The sequence below is a fragment of the Penaeus monodon genome, chromosome 13 (genome assembly GCF_015228065.2).
Source record: "Penaeus monodon isolate SGIC_2016 chromosome 13, NSTDA_Pmon_1, whole genome shotgun sequence".
NCBI lineage: Eukaryota > Metazoa > Arthropoda > Malacostraca > Decapoda > Penaeidae > Penaeus > Penaeus monodon.
Window position 1 is genome coordinate 7319019 of NC_051398.1, and position 7468 is coordinate 7326486.

A 7468-nucleotide genomic window follows, 5' to 3' on the forward strand; every position below is an offset into this window, starting at 1 on the left:
GAGAGAGAGAGAGAGATCGAGAGAGAGGGGTAGAGAGAGAGAGAGAGAAGAGAGAGAGATATGCATGTTATATGTGTGTGTGTGTATTATGTATATATATATATTCTTTTTTAAACGGTAGGTTCATGTCTGAGCCGCACGTGGTCACAAGCATTATACTTATGTAGTTTTCATGTTGTGATGCTCGTGAGTAGTACGTGGTAGGTCCCCAGTTCCTTCCACGAGAGTGCCGCTGGCTACCTTTTAGGTAAATAAGCTCTCGATTTACCGGGCTTGGGACCAGCACTGACTTGGGCTGGTTGGCCACCCAGTGGCTAGGTAGGCATCAAGGTGAAGTTCCTGGCCCAAGGGAAACAAACGCGGCGGTCCGGTGACTCGAACCTCGAACTCAGATTGCGTCGTGACAGGTTCCCGAATCCGACGCTCTAACCATTCGGCCACCGCGCATTATATATATATCTATATATTATATTATATATATATATTATATTATATATATATATATAGGTATATATATATGTATATATGATATGATATATATATGTATATATATTATATATATATATATATATATATATATATATTATATTATATGTGTGTGTGTGTGATGTGTGTGTGTAGTTCTTTGTGTGTGTATGTGTGTGTGTGTGTGTGTGTGTGATGAGAATAAAATAATATTAAGTGAAAAGCATGTATTTCTGACGAAGATATAACTCGAACGGTTAATTACATATTTTGCACTTAAAGATATCTATTATCATTCACACTTTTCTTTTACTTGGCTGCGTGTGTGGGTTTGTTTATGTACATAGGTGTAACCTTTTCATACATTTAAACATCGAAGCATCTTGTAGTTTTCAATCGACACATTGCTGCAGCATATTATTCGACAAGAAGTTATCACTTAAGTAGAAAAGAGTTATCCTGATGATGTAATACCTAAGGCTAATTCATTTCTTATGTTGTGGAATTATTCTTTCTGTTATGCCTCATAAAAATGGTTAGCATTGATTGTAGACAAAGATTATTTTCGGGCACCGTAAATTATGGAAGAGGGTTTAATGGTTAATGGTTAAAAAAGCAAAAAATGAGCTAGACATCTATGAGTCATTTGGCACTAATGATGGAAGAAACTTTTAAAAGGCATAATACTATCATATCAGTTACTTTGTGGTTAATGCAATACAAGGGACTGTTTATAGTTTCAAATATATTATGTTAATTCATAAGGCCCATTGTTTAGTTCGGTGTTCTTCCTTATAGACTGAAAATGTTTTTGTCTGGTGTCATTTATGTTTTGGTTAAAAACATTCTTTTCTACCTTTAACCTTTGAAATGACCTTGTTTCGGATATATGAGTGAAACAATATTGTGAAAGTAGAAAGAAAATAACAAAATTTGTTGAAATGGCATTTTTCATGACGGCTAATATAGAGATGTTAATTGCCGATTTTACAAAAATTTACTACAAATAGAAATTTGGGAAACACAGCATCTATCATAATAAACCGTTCATACCTCATATTAAGCAACAGGAAATACTGAGTAGTCCAAGGCAGGGGAATGTAAGTTAGATATGTAAATTAGAAGTCCAAGTCAGGGGATTGCAAGCTAGATTGTAAAATTATAAGAGAGAGAAAAAACAGCAACACCTCCAGCTATCTTAAAATAAACCGTGCCCGCAGTGACCCAGGAAATGATCGATCTGCGAACAATGCGAAAAACTACTTGCTCGACGTACTATAAGAACTTGTTAATCACCCTAGAGTAATAGTTATTGTAAAAGCAGGATAAAATTTGCTAGACAATCTAGGTCATGTGCACTATAGTTAATGTTAGGGAAGGGTGGTTGAAGTTAGTGATTAGTTGTCTAGCTGGCAAAGGAATGGTGAGTGACAGGGTTAGGGTCGGGTATGGGGAAGGAGTTAGAATTAGTGAAGAATATGTATGCCGTTTGAGATAGAGTAATAGATTGTTGAAGCAAAAAATGTGGGATTCTGTAAGGATGTCTGATAGGTTTGGGAGCGTTCGGTGAAGGGGGATAGGTGGGGGAAAGCAGAGGTACGAGTTGTTCAAAACGTCGGGACGACAGTTGGATGTGTGGGATTGGAGTGTCTGTGGTGTGAATGACTTTATGAGAGTTAAGAGTACATAAGGGATTCACGTGCATAAGGACGGGAGTGGAAGGATAGAGGGGATGTTGGGAGGGTTAATGTGGGCGGGTTGGGGTCGGGGGGGATGGGCTGTGTTGGGAGGGGTAGGAGGATAGGGTGTAGGGCGGATATCGTTAGAGGAGATGGATTTAAGCAGTTACTTGGAGTGTGGAAGGAGCAGGAGTTGTAAGATTGGAGGTGAGGTCAGTTTTCATTAGGTAACTTGAATATTTTCAATGGTTTCTCTTCTGAGTTGGTAGGGATGTTTGGGGGATAACGGATTTCTTGTGAGGGGGGGAAGAGAGGACAGGTGTCTCAAGCGTAGGAGAAAGGAAAGGTGGAGGTGATTGTGTGGTAGGGGAAGAGGGGGTGGAACGTTTGTTCTGTCTGTTAGGCGTAGTGCAGGAGGGAGAGGGAAGGTGTTGGGATTGTAGTGGTGATTGAAGTATCTGTAGTAGAGATTGAGTGTTTGATTTAGGATGGCAAAAGAGTTTGGACTGGGGAAGGTAGGAGGTAGAAGAGGGGGGGTTCAGATGTAGGGGGGATGGGTTTAGGATGAATGGTAGAATGAGCAGATTATGGAGTAAGGAGTAAGGAGAAAACCAGTCGACGTGCTTCTTGTCTGGCTTCACGTGTGTGAGTTCAAGTTTGAATCTGAGCGTTGCTACCTCAGACTCAAATTTATAGGTGGGACAACCCATAAAATACATATGGGGGCCGCCACAGTTGGCACCTGTGCGTGATTTGTGCAGGGGCAGTTAGATCGGGTATGGCAGGTTGGGCACATAGTGGGCATTGGCTGTGAACGGCAATGTGGCTGGGTGTCTAGACGCAACAATTTTGGCACTGACGGGAGGGGGTGGTATGGACGAACAGGGAGGGATTCTCTCTAAGGTAGACGTTAAAGGGAAGGTCATGTCCTACGGAAGGTAATTTTGGCTATGTTAGGGGTTTTTTCGATGACCTCTGGGGGGGAATGGAGTAGCATGTACTGATGTGACATCATGGTCTGTGAGACAGGCTAGTAGATCTTCTCCACAATCTGACCAATCTTTGTCATAGAATTGGCAATTTGATGGGGAGATTGAACGTTCGGGGCAAGTATTGAGGGTTGGATGGGGTCTGACAAGATGGGGTTACCATATAGGTCGGTTAGTTTGTAAATGCTAAGCTTGGTTTTCGGATGTTACTGTGACAAGCGGAGCTGGTGGGTCGGCTCCGGAAAGAGCTACCTACTTGTTTTGGAACATTGTTGAGAAGGAAGGGTGTTGTCAGAGTGGGAGCTGTGGGAGGGATCACGAAAAATCTGTCCCAGGCTGCCGCTGAAGAGGGATTCCAAATTGTGTAGAGGATGGGAGGTAGGAGAAGGGCGGGGCGGACGAAGATGGAGTAGTGTTAAGGGAGGTAGTGTTATGGGGAGGTGGGCCATAAGGCTGTAAGGTATTAATAAGGGAGGATGGGTGGTTGATGTTGGAGGTTGTGGGGGTGAGAGGTGTTGAGTTGAGATGCTGGAGATGGAAAGTCCTTAAGGGTTGATGTGGCTATGTACTAGTAGGATTGATGAGGGGGTAGTTATTGCAGGTTCGGAGCCGTGGTCACGGCGCGCCTGGGGTCAGGGAATCTGTGGGTTTAACATTGTTTTTTTTTTTTTTCCTTTTTTTTTTTTTTTTTTTTTTTTTTTTTTTTTACTTTTTTTTTTTTTTTTCGGGGCTATTGATAAAGGGAAGCCTCATTGTCCCTAAATAGTGGGATAGTTTCATTACTGGCCATGGTAAGCCTGATTATGTTGGGGGATAAAAACAGTCCACCCTCAGGGTCCCCTTGGGGTCAGAGGCTAGATAACTTAAATCAGGGGAATACAGTCGCACATGGCTCCCTCAGGCCGTTCAGGACTGGCACAAAGTCAGCCGTTCATCCTTTCAGCACGGCTCTCACACCCTTATGGAGGGATGAATAGCAGAAGGTTTGGTGAAGGGACAGAAAACGAAAAGGGGAAGGAAAATAAGGACCATGCAAAATTAGGGAGTCGAAGGCTTGAGTCCCAAGGTTGAGGGAGTTCCCCTCATTGGGTCCCAGTCTCCGCATTAAGCCCCCCCACGACAACAACAGCAAGGGATTGGGGGTCACCCTAGAGTAGAAAAATAACTCTTTAGAAGGCTGAAAGAGGAGGAATGAAGGTTTAGGGTAGGGGATAAATGTAAAATAATCACTTCGTGCACATTACTCGTATTTAGTAGTTAGTATACAGTACATAAGAATAGATGTGAGGCAGGTGGGCATGAGTGAACACACGTGGGCGTGCGCATATGTGTGTGTGTTGAGTGTGGTGTGCATATGTGTGTTGTGTTGAGTGTGGTGTGCATGTGTGTGTGTTTGAGGTGTGTGTTGAGTGTGCGCGCGCCACGCACGTTTCACTCTATATAATAGCTGTATATACATGTATATACAATTCTTATGAACAGTTTTAACCATTTATGAGGGTTTTCTAAAACAACTACAAATATTTCACAAATTTATTTTCAGATAATATTTACACCATAATGTAAAAAGCATGTCATATTTATTTACATGGATTTGTACAAATTCAACAGAATTCAAGCTCACCAAGAATATGGAAATAAAAAAAAAACGAAAGATAAAACCCAAGAGATACAAAATAACAAGGTCTGGGGTGGCACAAGAGCTTTGTCATGAGCTGTCATCGCGCACGGTGGAGCTGCTGCCCACTCGCCCGCAGTAAGCAAAACTTGCCTCTTGACATCTCTCTCCCATTGAGTAACGAAATGGACACACCTTAGTTTCAAGTTCGTATTTTACACATGGAGCAAGCGTGTTGCCCAGAATCTGTTCAATATTATAATTTCCTGCTATTTTCAGCCTATCACATCTTTTTTTTTTTCTTCTTCAAACTGTCCAAGATACCAGGACATATCACTAAGCTCCTTACCGAACGGTGCAACAAATGCCACTCCCTCATAAGCCGGAGGAATTCTTGCCACCTTGTGCCACCTTCTGAAATTCACATCATCTCTCTCCCCCCCTTGTGCCAGTGCTTCAGCAGGGTTGGCAGGAGACTCCCACAACACTAGCACTACTTGCACGCTCATCGACTCACACCGGACTTTTCCAACACAGTTTATGAACACAACTACTAGGACCGATGATTCATTTTTCCCTCAAGATGACGGTTTCCGTTTCGCTACAAAATAAAAAACCAAAACACACACACACAAAAAAAAATCCACTTCATCTTTCCAAGCTTCTTTACCATCCCTTGGACGACGATGCCATCCAAATGCAGTTACACAGTACCTCAAACGCGTACTAATTTAACCAAAAATCTATACCTTCAGGTTAACCATTCATACATGAAAGGAGTGGTGAATCTCCTGTTTATGGACTATATCTTACAATCCTCTAACCCTCAAATGTGTTTTTGCATCAGTGTGTCTGTTTGCATTTATGCCTGTACACTCATAATTTATTCAATATATGTGGTAATAGAAAATAGATGGGCAAGACATAGAAAACCTAACAAGTGGAGTGGCAAGGGAGTAAGGACGAGAAAGGGAGGCTGACGGTGGAAAGAAATCTACAGGAATCATTTATAAATCCATACACTAGTTTGTCATTCACATATCATATATCTATAAACAATAAACTAGGACTTTGAGCCATCCAGACTTCCTATTGTTCCCTAGCTTAAAAAAGAAAAGAAATTGAAGGTTATATAAATATTCATTAAGGCAATGAAAGACAAGATTGGACTGGGTTAGTTATCACACCCACATATTCCTGTTTTGAAAGACTGCAAATATAGACCAAGAGAAATTTTTAAAATATGAGGCAACTTCCACAGCTGTGCACGCTAATAATAAGTGTATTAACCTGAATATTTATTTTCATTCCATTAACCAATTAATTCACAAATGTTGACTTTTGAAAAAGCATGCTGACAAAACTCTCACAATAAATCCTCTTTGAAAGATGTGCTGCCAATTAACCAGGGCTAATGGGGATATGTGTAGCAATGCCATAATGAGAAAAGGAAATCAAAAGTCATATCATGGTAATAACAATGGATATTAAGCTACTACCGAAAACAACTTGACCATAGATCACAGTGTGATGATATGTGATTGTACAGATGACAATGAAAATGTACATCTATTCTGCGTGAGGTGTTAAAAAGAATCGATAAAGAAGACTAGGAGATAAAGAATAGGGAGATTGAAGGGAGGAAGTTTAAAAAGTGATTAATTGAGTGGTTTTATAATGCCAGTTTTGCAGTCGTAGGGAAATGGGGTGTTTATCATAGGGATGGTTGTGATAAAGCGATTATTATATTTTCTGATTATGAGATTAGCGTTTATAGTTATCGTTATCAGTAGTGCTTTATCTATTTGTTTTAAGAGATGTCAAAATAAGCCTTATAATGATACTTTTTTATCATTTTCATCAATCTCTTTAATCTGTTATTACCTTAGTAAATATCAGCCGCTCATTACATTATCCTTCTTTGTGAAATATTTCCGATGATGATAATGATAACTTTTTTCCCAACAATGATGTCAGAAGAAATATAAATATTCCTCTATTGTCTCTACCCACAATATTACCCACCCCCATACAGGTAGAGTCAATGCCTGGGCGAAAGAATGTGAGGAGCAAGCTGTTGGCCATGCAGCAGGGTCCTTCTCTCCACGCAGCTGATGGAGCCAAAGGAACAGCAAATACCTATATAGTTTAGCACAAGTGGCGTTGCAGGAGTTGCCAGAACGAGGTTGCAAGCGAGCGACAGCGAACTGCCTCAGGGACTCCGGCTCCGGATATGTATGTGTATATGTATGTATATATATATATATATATATATATATATATATATATATATATATATATATATATATATATATATATATATATATATATATATGTACATATATATATATATATATATATATATATATATATATATATATATATATATATATATATATATAAAGATAATAAAAAATAGAAAGGAATGTGTTCCACCTTAAAATGTAAACTAATGGAATAAAACCACAATAAAAGAGAATAAAAGATATCATCTGAACACGGAATTTGTAAAAATGTGGATAATGATAATAACGAGAGTGATATTGAGAAAAAGATGATGATAATTATAATATAGCAATAATGAAAATAATAATAATAATAAAGATAATGATATCAATTAGACTAATAGTGATAACAATAATAATGATGATGATAGCAATAGTTAAAATAATAATGATAATAATAATAATAATAATAATAATAATGATAATAATAAT